This window comes from Sciurus carolinensis, chromosome 4 (genome assembly GCF_902686445.1).
Source record: "Sciurus carolinensis chromosome 4, mSciCar1.2, whole genome shotgun sequence".
Taxonomy (NCBI): Eukaryota; Metazoa; Chordata; class Mammalia; order Rodentia; family Sciuridae; genus Sciurus; species Sciurus carolinensis.
In genome coordinates this window covers 24627276-24640923 of record NC_062216.1, presented here as the reverse complement: position 1 = coordinate 24640923, position 13648 = coordinate 24627276, and the positions used below count along the sequence as shown (strand labels likewise).

At 43.1% G+C, this 13648-nt stretch overlaps 1 protein-coding gene across 3 annotated transcripts in view; it reads left to right on the top strand.

Moving 5' to 3' along the window:
- The first annotated feature begins 223 nt into the window (after positions 1 to 223).
- Positions 224 to 13648, top strand: part of Mfap3l (microfibril associated protein 3 like) — a 36955-nt gene continuing 23530 nt past the window's right edge. The window contains exons 1-2 of one of the 3 annotated variants that reach the window (XM_047550408.1): positions 811 to 1265; positions 7792 to 7863. The gene's annotated coding sequence lies outside the window, so the exon portion shown is untranslated. Of the gene's footprint in view, positions 701 to 810; positions 1266 to 7791; positions 7864 to 13648 lie in introns of those variants that run through there. The other 2 variants (XM_047550407.1, XM_047550406.1) reach the window with 2 other exon arrangements.

Below are 13648 nucleotides of genomic sequence, written 5' to 3'. Positions count from 1 at the left end.
GAACTGCCCAGTCTGACTGCAGAAGACACCATACACATTAGTTTGTAAAATCCACCTCTCCGCGTTTTCACAGCAACCTACCGCGAAGAGGGAGGTGCTGGAGTAAAAGGGCCGGGTTGAGGCGTGACCGAAAGGCGAGCAAAGAAGAGCCGGGAAGGAGGAGCCTGGTCCTTGCCCCCAAATTCACTTGCTCTCTCAAGTCTTAATAATAATAATAATTATAATAATAATAAAAGTCACTAACGTTGCAGGTTCGTACTGGTGAAAAACTTCTGTAGGTGTGTGCAAAAAATTTTAGAAAAATTATTTTGCCTATTAAAAAACAATTGTTCTTTTGAGAAGCCATAAAAACTACGAATAAAAAAAAAAGAAGAAGAAGAAAATGAAAAAGAAAATCCTCGGAACCCCTCCACTCTGCAGTCACCAGTGGACACCCTGCCGTGTTTCCTGACAGCCTCCTCTATGTGTGGGCTCTGCTTTAAACCACGTTTATGATTGACAGCGCACAGCCGGGAGTGCCTGGGAAGCTTTGGATGGCAAGGTGGCTCGGCAGACTGGGAGGCTGGTTAGGTTTGGGAGTGTGTTCGTTGGCACAGCCTCTTCCTTCAGCGTCCACCGTGGCACTCAAAGAAGCCTTTTCCGGGGTGTCCTTGACCACCACCGAGATGCGACGCTCAGAAAAGTTGCCGTGGAAGCCCAGGTAGCGCCCTGCCCCCAGAAAATTACCAGTCACGCTGCCCAAGCACAACAGCGTCTAAAATAAGTGCCCTCCGCTGGGGTAAATAACCTCGGCGTGCCGGTGCGGGGCCCTGGGGGCCGCCGAGCCCCGCCCAGCGGCTGCACTCCGTGAATGAGGGACTCCCGGGCGCACAGACTCCGCGCGGTCCTCTGCGGGTGGCTGCAGCGGTTCCCACTGGTTCGTCCCGCGCCCTGCCCCCGCCCGGGGCTGCCGCAAAAACCCGGCGGCGACATCCCGCGCGGCCCCGCGCCTCCGCGCCGCACGGCGAACCACACTGGGCATGCTCGGCCCCGGCCGGCTCCGGCTCCGGCTCCGGCTCCGGCTCCGGCTCCGGCTCCGGCTCCTGTAGGTGGTAAGCTCCGCACTCCGGCCGCCGGCGGCGCATCGCTGCGAGGCGCTGGCGGAGGCGGCTTGACCGCACCAGACACTGCCGGGCGTCGGGCGCAGAGCGCGGCGCAGCGGCAGCTTTCAGGCTGGCCATGGCGAGGGGTGCACGACTACCACCTGAGTGGCGCAGCGGTGTCAGGTTAGCCAGAGCTCCGGGAGAGCTGGGGCGGCGGGGCACCAGTGGGAGGGAGCCCTGCACCGGGTTAGCGGCCGCGCGGCCGCCGGAGCTGCGGAACTTTCGGGCGCTTGGTTTGGCAGAGCCGGCTGCGGAGGCTGCGCCCTGAAGGCGCTGCGAGGTCCCAGCAGCCGGCTCCTAAGGGTCGCAGGATGCTCGAGATCTGTGCGGGGCGGGGGCTGGTGGGCTGGGAACAGCCTCTTCCCAGGCTCCTGCCGTAACCTTCTGAGGGTGGGGAACGCGTTGTCCACTGTGCGCTGCCCAGGAACCTCCCGGGTCTCCTGGGGCCAGCGGACGACGAGCAGAAACGGGGCCATCGCCGGGCTCTGGACCACTCGGGCCACCCTGCCTCAGTTTACCCCGCATAGGGAGGAGAGTGGCCGTGTCAGGGAAGGCGGTGAGTGCGGATTGTGCATTGGGGGCCGGGAGGGTGCAGTGTCTTGGTGCTGCAGGAGTGCGGGAAACCGTGCAGCGTGCCGCCGCCTCGCGACTGGAGCTCTCAGAGTTTGTCGCATTTGACACCATAGCAAGTTGACATCGAACTGCTTTATGGCCTAGAATGGGAAAACGTGCTTCGTTGGCTTAAAAAACTTAAAGTATTTGCGGATCTGATTTACTGTGAACGTGAGCATTAACCTGCCTCCTCCAAAAAAATATTGTGCTTGAAGTTGCAAGGTTTATAAAGCAAATTAGCATGAGAAAAAAAAACAAAAGAATGTTTGCAAATCCATTATCTGCTCACGTTGTAGAAAATAAGTGTCACTGTTTTTAAAGACACTTGTTAAAAGTTTGGTTACTGTAGCAGTCTTTATTTTGCCTTATCTTGGCATTATATGAAAACTTGGAAACCCAGCACTGCAGAAGTGTGATGTTTTTTGAAGTTTTCTCACGTTTGTTTCTAGATGAAACACATTTTTTCCTCGGTTACTAGGCTGAACATAGTAAAAATTGTTCAAGATGAAATACAAGATGGGAAAAAAATTCTTTTCCGAAGAGAGTAAGTTAGAACAATGTAGTTTTGACATTTTACTAATACAGAAAATGCAATTTGTAGGTCCCACTGAGGCTTATACAGTTGTTTCTTTCTAAAACTCCCACTGTTAGGACTGTTGACTCTAACAGGAGCAAGGTAAACAGTCTTTGTCCTAGTGAGAACCAGTTCTACCTCTGACTAAACCTAAATGCTCAAGCGTGTTTCCCCGAGTACTACTTTGTGGGTTCAGTTGTTTTATTTATTAAGCCTATTACAAACTTCTTGTTCACAGTCTTAATAGACCTTTAAAATACATTGACATTTCATTGGGCTGCAAATAGCCTTTAAGGTGGGTTCTTGTTTATAATCTTGAGATGACTCGGACTCTGATTCCAGGTACTCTGGTAATGTCCCCAAGTTGGCTTGTATGTTGTATATACATAACTGAGATTTAATAGCAAGAAAGACCTGTAATACACAGACCACAGTAGCAAATGGCAACAAAATGATCACCATTTGCACAGATTAGACCTTCCTTTCTCCACTTTAGCCAAATGATGTTGATTATTCCTAAATGTATTTCCTGATGCTTTTGCAGAAAAATTTAGAAGTTTGTAAAACCCAGCAGAAATATTGAATAATTGTGTTTCCCTTTTCTATGAAAATGCACCAAGGTTAAAATTTGCTATGAAGTACTGCACATGTGTACAACTTACCCTGTACATCAGGTTTTATATTCTCAGTCTGAATTCCCAAGTGGAAATAGGTAGAGTTTCCCCTTAGCCTTGGACTCCTCCTGACCTATAGGAATCAGCTGAACCTCAGTTTACCTTTTATGAATGTGAGGTTTATTACAGATTCATAGGCCAACTGCTGTTTCTAAAAATCCTGCTTTCTCAGTGCTAGGGAGAAAAAATGAAGTCTAACTTAAAGCTTATTTACACACTCCCCTTGGCTTCAAAAACTCCATGTATCCTAACATAAAATGAATAAAACCAACAGGAGTTAGGTTAAAGAGAGGTTTTTTAATTATTGCTAATGAAGACAAAATGACAAAGTAGTCTTTGTGTCCGAGTTAAAAGAGGCGATAATCTCTTCTCTTTTGTATTTATTGGGTTTTATACCTCAATTGCCAGGCACCTCATTTTTAGGTGATTTCCATGTGTTAGGATTTCTGTGCTGTTTGGTGTTGTTAATAACAATAGACTTGCATAGCAAACCATAGACTTTTAAAACAGATCTTGTGTCCTTAATTTATTCAACTGCTTCTTTGACTTGCAGTTTATATATTTGAGGCTATTTAAATTTTGCTTAATTCGGATTTTTAATCATTTTTGTGCAAGAACGTCCAGATACTGAAATGTTAAATAAATATTGTAGCCAAATTGTTTTTAGCCTCCAACCTGCCCAGTGAGATTTGTCAGGCAGTGTTTTGTTTTTGATTCTCAATTCAGAAACCATGTACGCAATATCACTTCCCTGACTTGTCATTTGACTTGGCATTTGGGGTGAAAATTACTTTTTCCAGCCAAACCCAGGACACTTAAAACTTCCGCAATATTTTGTAAGCCATGACAAATCACATTAAAGTTAGAAACAGACTTATAATGCAAATGGTTTATTTTTAGTTTACTATAATACCTTTCTGGAATGATTTGAAGATTTAGGGTTTTGGTTGATTATGTGATAATAAGCAATTCAGAGCTGTCAGAAGTAGTTTAAAAGTTGTAGTCCCTAACAGAAGTTCAGCAGAGTTTTTATTGTTCTCGCCTCTACCTCCATCAAAGTTCTTTACGTATTAAAATAGCACATTAATTTTTCTTCTCCACAGACTTTCATAGTTAGGCCTCTGAGGCTGCAGAAATGAGTAAGACATGGTGACTCATCTGGTTCAGTGATATGCTTGAGGACAAATAAATTACAGTACCAGTGCTTCAGCCTGTGCATGCATGTGGGCCTGACACAGAAGGATGAGTCCCTTGGGGTGAAGGAGAGGGCCTCATAGAAGTGGTGACGTTTCTACGGGATCTTAAGGAATGCCTGAGAACTGGGTCAGAGTCTTCAAGCACAGAAGTGGATCCTCTGGGCAGAAGGAACACAATTATGACCCCCCCCCCCCCCCGCCGCCCCCAGGACATCCACTCAGACTGCTGATATGGTTTAAGGACCTGGGATGGGAAGATCATTCTGGATCATCAGCTGGACCTACTGTAATTACAAGTATCCTTAGTGAAAGAGGGAAGCTGAAGGTAGCGTCACAGTGCTGCCATGTGAGAAAGAGTCACCACCACTGACTTTGAAGATGAAAGGGGCTGCAAAAGAATGAGGGCAGCCTCTAGGAGCTGACAAAGGCCATAATGCAGACCCTTACCTTACCAATTCCTTGACTTTTGCCCATTAAGACTTGACAATAGGTAATGAAGGGTGGGGGGGGGCGGCGAGAAAGGGAACGAATCTGACATAACTTTCCCATGTACGTATGTGAACATACCACAGTGAACCTCCTCACAATCGTGTCCATCCACAAGAAATTAATTAAAAAATGATAATTATGGGTAAAAGGCAGAAAGATCAGTAGAGGGAAGGGAGCAGGGATAGGGGAGGGAAGCGGGAGGAGAGGTACTGGGGACTGAATTAGAATAAGATGTATTTTATGCTTTTATAATTATGTCAAAATGGATTCTACAGTCATGCATAACTAAAAAGAACCAATTTTAAAAAGGACACATGTTCAACTTCCAAGCCTCATAACTGCAAGGTAATACATTAGTGTTGTTTTAAGTCAATAAATTTGTGGTAGTTACCGTAGAGAGCAAATGCAGCCATATACAAGGAAAGATTTGGAATGATGAAATAATGGGCAGGGTCAGTATGAGAGGAATAAAGTAGTCCTTTTACTGTGATGAACTCAACCTCATGCATGTGTTTGTATTTTATTCCACTATACATAAATAATGACAGGCCAGTGAAGGATTTTTAAATAGCTATGCAAATGGACAGACTGCTGCCAGATTTGTTTTTCTAACAAAGAATGTATAACTAAACCCCAGGTTTTGTAGGATGTTTGATAAGGGGAGCCTAACCAGAGATAATCAGTGGCAAATAGAGATCTGGAATCAGCCTATTATAATTCAGGTGTCTGAGATGATCTCAAATGTGTGTGTGTGTGTGTGTGTGTGTGGTGTGAATTTTAAAAGCTTTAAGAAGACTTTTATTGACAATTCATAATAGAAGAAGGGCATAAAAATTAAAACAGAAGGACCAAATCAATAGAAGAAGGGCATAAAAATTAAAACAGAAGGACCAAATCACATTTCAACCACAGCTGGCCCCCAATTTAGGATGGTTAGATTTGGGATTTTTCAACTTAGAGTGAGTTTTTGGAACCTGTCAGTCGGAAGATCCTCAGTACTTTGTGCTCTTTGTCATCCTGGCCATGGTCATCTGTCCTGCTGTCTACATATAGCGCCACGTGAGCAGGAAGCTGTGAAAGCTCAAACTTCACATAATTAACTTGAAAATGATGAGATTTCACATGGCCCACTCTGACCCGTTGGTAATAGCTACTAGGTACGTCACAGGCTTGCCAAGGCTCAGCTGGGAGAGTTCCACAATCAATTAGCCCTGTTTGCCTTGGGCTCTGTGTTTGGTGGGGGATGGGTGGCAGCTTTAAATACTAGATCATCTAATTTCCAAGTTTAAATACTGGAAATTCGGTCACTCTTTCAAAACATCCATATTCCGTCTCTTTTACAGGCAAAGCCTCAGTATCTGCCCTGTAAAAATTCAAAAATCTGCTTGAGTTGTTATTTCTGTGTGTTGGGAAAATCTTAACTCAAGAAATCTTCTACTTTAATGTTACAAAAGTGACTCTGAATTGATACTGTAAGAAAAAATTAGGACAAGAACACACAGTTTTCAGACAATGTGGTAAAGGAAGTGCTGGGCTAGCAATATCTCATACTGAAAAAAATGGTAAGACTTGATTAAAATGCATCTTAATAAAAATAAAACTGACGTTTTTATATTGCACAGCTTTCATTTGCATAAATTCATAAGCTTTTTACCTAAATGTTCTTATAAAATTGTGCGATGATTTTTGTTTTCCTCTCTGCACTAACTCGGTATCAACCTGTCAATCTGAAAAAAAAAAAAGAAAAGATTAAAGATTCTACAAAGAATTATGATATTTATCTGGGAAGAGCGGAACCTCATAATGAGAACATACATGCTATAATCAACCATGGGCATATTCAGAGCAGTTGAAGCAAGGGATGGTTTTTAAAGGCAGAAACGAGGAGGATTACATCAGGTATTTTGCAAGCAGTAATCCTTCATCACAGTGATGGCTAACAAGAGTGGCGTCAGGCTAAGGTTGAACAGATAGCTGCTGGGCAGGTGTCCTGGTAGAGGTACTGCATGTCCGTTGTGCTGGCCTTTGTGCACACTGGTGGCGCTGGCAGAGTCTTCTGTGATCGTTACTATCAGACAGTCATGTGTAAGAGCCTTCCTTCATAAGCCCCCAACTTTTTACATTTTTGTTGTTGTTGTCGTTAGGGTTGACACAGGTTGCTCCATTTTGACTCTTTCATGTTTCCTCAACACACCATACCCTCGTTTTTTCATCTTCTCTGCTTTGATCTTTGAGATACTAAGTCCTTCTCTATTCCTGCGGCCTTTTTCCTTAGCTCTTTCTCAGAGGGTTCGTCCCTTGCTTTCCCAGGTTTCTAACCTTGGTCTTCTCATTTGGTAGCCTACTGCGTTCTTTTGGGCGATTAGTTTTCCCCACGACTGCATCAGTCACCTGTGCACTAATGTCTCCAAGTCTGTGTTTCAAACCGGCCTCTCTCAAGTCCATATTCCACCCATTCACTAATTCACGGGTTCATTCAACAAATGTTGAGAACCTGAGATTTTATAATCTAATGAAGAGACAGAGGTGCAAAAAGACAGTTGCAGTGAAAATATGAATTTATCCAGAAAGTCAGTAAGAAGAGAGTGTCCGGGCTGCTGGGAAGTCCTGCAAGCCTCTGACCAAGACTTCAGAGCTAAGTAGGGGCTTGCTCGATGTGTAAGGTAAGGACAGCAGCAGGAGAGGCTCAGAGATGCATGGGAACCACTAGGACTCAGTAAGGGTACCTGGTAGGGGTGGGGAGGAGGAGGAAGAGGAATCTTCAGAGACAACATTAAAGGAGTGGTCAGACCATGGAGGATCCAGTGTGATTCCTGGAATGAATGTGTGGAATATGTTTCAAATCAGATCTTTTAGGGTCAGCCTACATTAGCAACCACATGGCATGTGGGTTGGATGCAGGCAAGACTAGAGGCTGGTTAAGGAAGGAGTCTATTAGGGTGGGGTCAGTTAGAGATGAGCACCAGGGAAAACTAGGGATATCTTGGCCAGATATCTAGAAGTGAGAATCACTAGAACTCAGTGGCTGATATATACATCAGTCAAGGAAGGAAAGGAGGCATTTTAAACAACTCTCATGTAATTAATTGGATTATCTGTATCAGGTGCTACAGAAATGCGGAAGCACACTCGTCTTGAAGGATTGTGGGCTTGGGGCAGGAGCTCTCCTACCCAAGGTAAGACTTTGCAGCTCCAGAGAGACCAATTTCCACTACATACACTCACCCCAAAGGAATTAAGGCAGGGAGCGGGCAGTAAAGCCCATCCTCAGAGTTATGTGCAGGGAGGTTGGAACCTTGCATTGCCGGGCACAGACTTTGAAAGAGAAGCATAAAAGGAAGGAATTAATTCCCTTATAGTTTCCCAACCTCTAGACGGAAGCATTTGAAGCTTGCTGACGACACTGAGAGAAAATTGATGTGGGGTGGACTTCTCTAATTGTGGATTGGAGAACAACTTACTTAAAGGATGAGCTGAACCTGACTCTGTAATCAGTGGGATAGAGGAAAGTTTCTTGAATAGCAATGTAAATATAATCCTAGCCCACTTCTTCCTTTGAGGACTTGAGTTTGCTGATGGTGGGAGGAAGAGGATAAAGGAAGGGTTTGCTCCCTGAGAAAATAAATAGGTTGAAGTAAATGCTCCAGAATTTCCATTGATGGGGACCACCCAGTTCAGACAGGGCTGGAGGGTGCAGGCTGGGGCTACTTCAGACTGTTCTCTTTGGCTCATTAACACAGCACCTCTCCTGAACATGATGGGGCCACATCTTTTCCAGCAGCTGCCCCTTTCTGTACATTCTTGAAATTACCAAGGGCTCTAAATTTGTGGCACTAAGGATCATGCCAATAAGACCAGCTAACGTCTTTCTTCCCCAAAGGCAAAACTCCCCTGGATAAGGATAAGGTGGACATATAATGACTAGTGAAAAAGAATGCAGATGTATTTCCCCTGATCCTTAGAGAGGAAGGCACGTGAGTGAAGACTGCGTTGGTGTTTGGCCACTGGTTTAACTCAGGACTTCCCTAAGGTCTATATAACCTAGGATGACTGTGGGTAGCTTAAACTTCTAGTGACGTTGAGCTTTGTTGCTTGGAGGCTGCTGTTTTAATGTCATTTTGCAATCTGTGCTTTCCTACTAAACTCAGGCATGGGGTGCCTTGTCCTGCTACTGGCCAGGCTGCCTTCCACTCTTGCCTAACTTTCCACCATTTTTCCTGGCAGTCCAAATTGGAAGGTAGGGTTTGTTATTTGTTCTTGTTTCTTCTTCATGGTTTGGACAACCCTGGTTTACTTAGTCTCTGACTCTAGCTCTCATTAGACTTCCTAAAGGTACCCTTATTTTCTCCATTTCAAAATACTTTTGAAGAGTTTAAAGTTAATTTCCAGAAAACATGTATGACCAGTCCTTTGCCTTGCTGGGAGCTCAGCATTTCTCTCTGCCACTTGTGTACCCAGGAGCTCCTGTGGACTTTCAACTCCCTCTTATCTTTGTAGGGCACCTCATCTGTACCTCTGGGTTATGGCTATCTCCCCGTCTTTCACCAGTGGATTCCTAATATCCCAAAGTTCTCTAGATATGCACACACAGCAGATGCAGTACATAACTTCAAAAAAACATCCTGTAGCATAGTTTTGATTAAGTGCCCTTGTGGTGTTTATTTCTACCCTAACTTGTCTCAACTAAGCCATTACCTCTGCTGGGAAAACTGTCTTGTCACCTTTATTCTGCCTTCAGGACATGGCCACAGGGAACACTGTGACCTTTCCAGACTCTTTCCAAACTCTCCTATGAGTTTGTATGGTATTTTACCTAGTGCAGATTTATCGCTTTGAATGCAACTGTCACTAAGATGCTAAACACCTTTAGGGTAAAGAACTTTTTCTAATCCCCACAGCAATTGGTACTAAACTGATAATAGTGACTTCATAAATACTTTGAGTTCCATTTAATTGATAATGTCTGGCTCCTAATTGTTTTGTCACTCAAATAAAGCTGACTACCCAGCTGAGAAATCATTGAGAATATCTGCAAAGTATCCTCAGCCTAGCAAGGCCTTTTCCCATCAACACTGGGAGAAAAGCAAAGTTTCTTCCTTCATAAATTCCATTTGGAAACCAGTGAATCCTCATTTTAAGCTATGATCTGGTATAAAACACATCTGTGATCTTGTTTAATTATGATAAATTTGCCATCTTATCACGCCAAAAAACATGCAGCTTAAGAAGTCTCCACTTATATCTTAAATTTATTTCTGTGGTGAAGATTAGACATATACCTAAAACATCTAAGAAATTGATAGAATTTGTGGGAAATGCAAGGTTTAGTTGACCAGTAAGTCAATAGTAATTCTGATTTAAAGTAATAAATCTAATCTCAGCTGGGAGACCTGTGGCATATTCTTAATACTGATTGTCTTGCAACACAGGATATGTTTCTATTAGAAGTTACAGTGTCTTGATTGGATACTATCAATACTGTTCTTCTCATAATGCGTTCCAAAGCTATATTATGGGTTGTCACATTGCAAAATAATCAACACCCTTTATAAGATCCTATGGGAAACTGCCCTTCAAGTTCCAGGCCACTGAGTTATCATTTGCCTAGTTGGGAAGCTATGTGTGAACACAAAGGCTCTTTCACTATCAAGGCCTTAAGAATTAACAAAGTATCCAGACTCAGCCAAAAAAAAAAAAGTAAACTTACAATTGCTTCAGGCCCTGCAAAACTGTGTTGAGAATGTTGCTGTCTGATTTATAGACAGTGCACTCTGCAGGCTGCATAGGGAACATGGGTTCACCTCCATCCAGGCATAGTGCTGAGCAACCTGGACTCATGCACAGGGAGCTAGGAGTCAGTACTTCAGTGAAACACAGCCCTGATCTATGGCATCCTCTGAGCATTTTTCCAGGCCCTGAGAAGTATTCTGATTCACCAGTGAATACAGACTTCTAGATCACCCATAATCTCCTTCCTGATTTCACTCTTAATATAGGAGCTTACATACTAAATATATCAAAAACTTCTTGGGAAATGGGCTTGAGATCTAATTTAAAACATTAAATGAAAATTGGCAGAAGTAGTACTACAGATTAGCAGGGGACATAAGACATTATTGAGACTAGAATGAAATTTTAAATCTCCCTATATACATACTCCAGATGAGTGTTCAAAGGACACCGATTTTTAAAGGGGAAAATGCAGAAAATAATATTCTCATGGTAGAGAAAGGCAGAGAAAATCAGAAAACAGGGGTGTTTCTGAACCACCTTAAGTTCAGTATGGAATATGGCAAGAATGGTGTTAGAGATTAAAGAAAAATGCTAAGACAGAATCCAAGCTTTTAAAAAATCTACATCATAACCTGCTTGGGGGATTGAATTGGTTTAAAGGCACCATTGGCCAGTGTATCCATCCTGTTGTATTCAGTACCTAGGTTTGTTGATTCCTTATCATCAGATTATCTGAGGAAGTATGTCTCTGGTCAGTTAAGGATTTTCATTCATTGGGCCCCAAACTTATTTTATCCCATTAGTTTAGAAGGAGAATTTGTGGAAGTTAAAGATGTGCTAAAACATCAGTAAACTCTTCTAAAATATACCTGTAGGATTACAATACCCTTCATCACACTGGAACAACTTAAAAATTGCCTTTCTAGAACTAAGAGGTTTTAACATACTCCCAGGCCCATCTAAACACGAGCAAACAGACTTTTTATTCTGGTTCTAAGCCACTAAATTAATTGCATGACCTGGGGCAATCACTTACCTTCTCTGGGCATCTATTTCTCATATAAAGAAAAGACATCCAAGTTTTTGAAAAGTCATTCAAGTTTTTCCAGGTCGAGAGTTTCCAGGTCTAAATATTATAGAGGAAAACTTTTAATAGAATATTTTTCTCTTCCTTCTAATAAAGTTTTGTGAATTTCTTCTTCTCTATAAAAGACTGTAGTAACAGATCCCTTGGGCTTGTCCCTTTCTGAGGATCAACTGCCATTTGCATTTAGTCGGATACCAACAGTATCTCATTTCCTTACTAAAGTGACTTTTTAAACAATTTTATGACCCTGGGCAACTTAAGCCTTATATTTCCAAGATATTTATTTTGTATCATTCTTACTTTTAATCAGAACAACATACTATGTGAGGAAAAAACTGTGAAAAAGATCCAAGAATGGTTTCCTAACATGCACCATTAAAGTATCACAAAGGTGGAATCTCTGGGTCTGTAGTTCATTTGTTAGTTTGTAATTTGCAGATCATTTTTTGAAAAGTATAAACCTTTTGTGTATAAACAAAAATGAACAAAGTATCAAATTCTGTACAAGATGGTTAACATTAATGTAGTTGGTAGAGTAATGAGACCTCATGTTATTTGGTGAGTTTAAAATGATCTTCTGGTAAACCTTCAGAGCTGCCCAGCAAGTCAGGGTATATATTTTATTCAACCTAATAAGTGGCTGGAAATTATCCTAACTCTGCACAGTGAATAGGGAAATGGAGTACTAACAGTGCCATGAGGTTGCTCCTTAGTCTCTTTTTCTTCCTGTGTGCTGACTACTCAGTAATACAGACCCTGAAGTTTCTCATGATGTGCTCCCATATAGCCCTCATTTTGTAACAGTTTATCCATTTGAGTGTCACTTCTGCTGCTTGTCATTGCAACATTCTCCACCAGGCAGGTTTTCAGAGAGAGGACACCAGTGAAGCCAGGTGGATGTGAGGGGAGCAGGCTGGAGCTACCCTGCTACCCAGATCCCTGCAAGGCCACCGCTAGCAGTCAGGCCTTCTCCAAGTGCTGAGCCGGTGGATGGTGCCGCCCAAGGGGGTTGTTGGTTGACATGTGTCATTCACCTGTTCATGTGCATTCCATGAATAGCACCAGGCTTTGGTTTTTGGCAAGTGAGACATTCCTAGAGAATTGTTAATGTAATTCCAGACACTGCTGCTTGGGAGATCTGATGTAAATCCTGTAAATTCTAACTCCTGGGTCTTTCCTTCCTTCCTTTTCCCTTCTACTTTTAGATCAGGGTCCTGCTTGCTCTTTCCTTGTCTTTTCTGTACTGAGGATTGAACCCAGGGGTGTTTTACTACTTCTTTGTTTGCTGAGGCTGACCTCGAACTTGCAGTCCTCCTGCTTCAGCCTCCCTTGTCACCACCACCTCACTCTTTTCTTTCCTTCCTGAGTATTGTAGCAATTTCCTAGTATTGTCAGCCACACTGACCTTCGCAGGGTGTTTGTTTCTGAGCAGAAATAGACATCTCTCAGGCCCCTTGCAAAGGCTGCAAGTGCACCACATGCTGTATGTTACATACCACGTCCATAATTATCTGGACCAGCCTATTCCCTCTCTATTCTCTCTCACACCTTTGAGTGATGCCTGACTAATCATTTTTTTTTTCCAGTTGCACCAAGTTCTCCCAAATCACCATTTCTTTGAATATATTGTTCCTTTGTTGGGTCAACTCCTCTCTCCTAGCCCATTTGGCGACTCCTTTTTAATTAAAGTGTCACTTCTATAAAGTTCTTCGTGGCCCTTCCAGACTACTTGGGTCTCTCCCCTATGTCCCAGTGGATCCTAGACAGCCCCCTACCCCACCCATGAGGCAAATGCCTCACCATCCTATAATTGTTACCTAGATTTTCAGATAACCAGGGCTGAGGACTGGTTTACCTTGTGAGTTTGATCCCTGGGGTGTGCCTGGCACAAAGTCCTTTCTCATTTGATGTGTATTGATTTGGATTGAATTGATCCCTTCTCTGTGCTTCTAAAAGGAACCTAAAAGCACTTCTGTCCTTGCCATCTTGAGACCAGTGATGATACCGGTGTTGAAAATAAATCAGGATTGGGTCCTTGTTCCCCCAGTATTGAAGATTGAACGCTTGAGAAATGCCAAGGCAAGCACAGAAAGTTTTATCTAAAGGATAGAACAGAGAGAGAGAGAGAGAGAGAGAGAGAG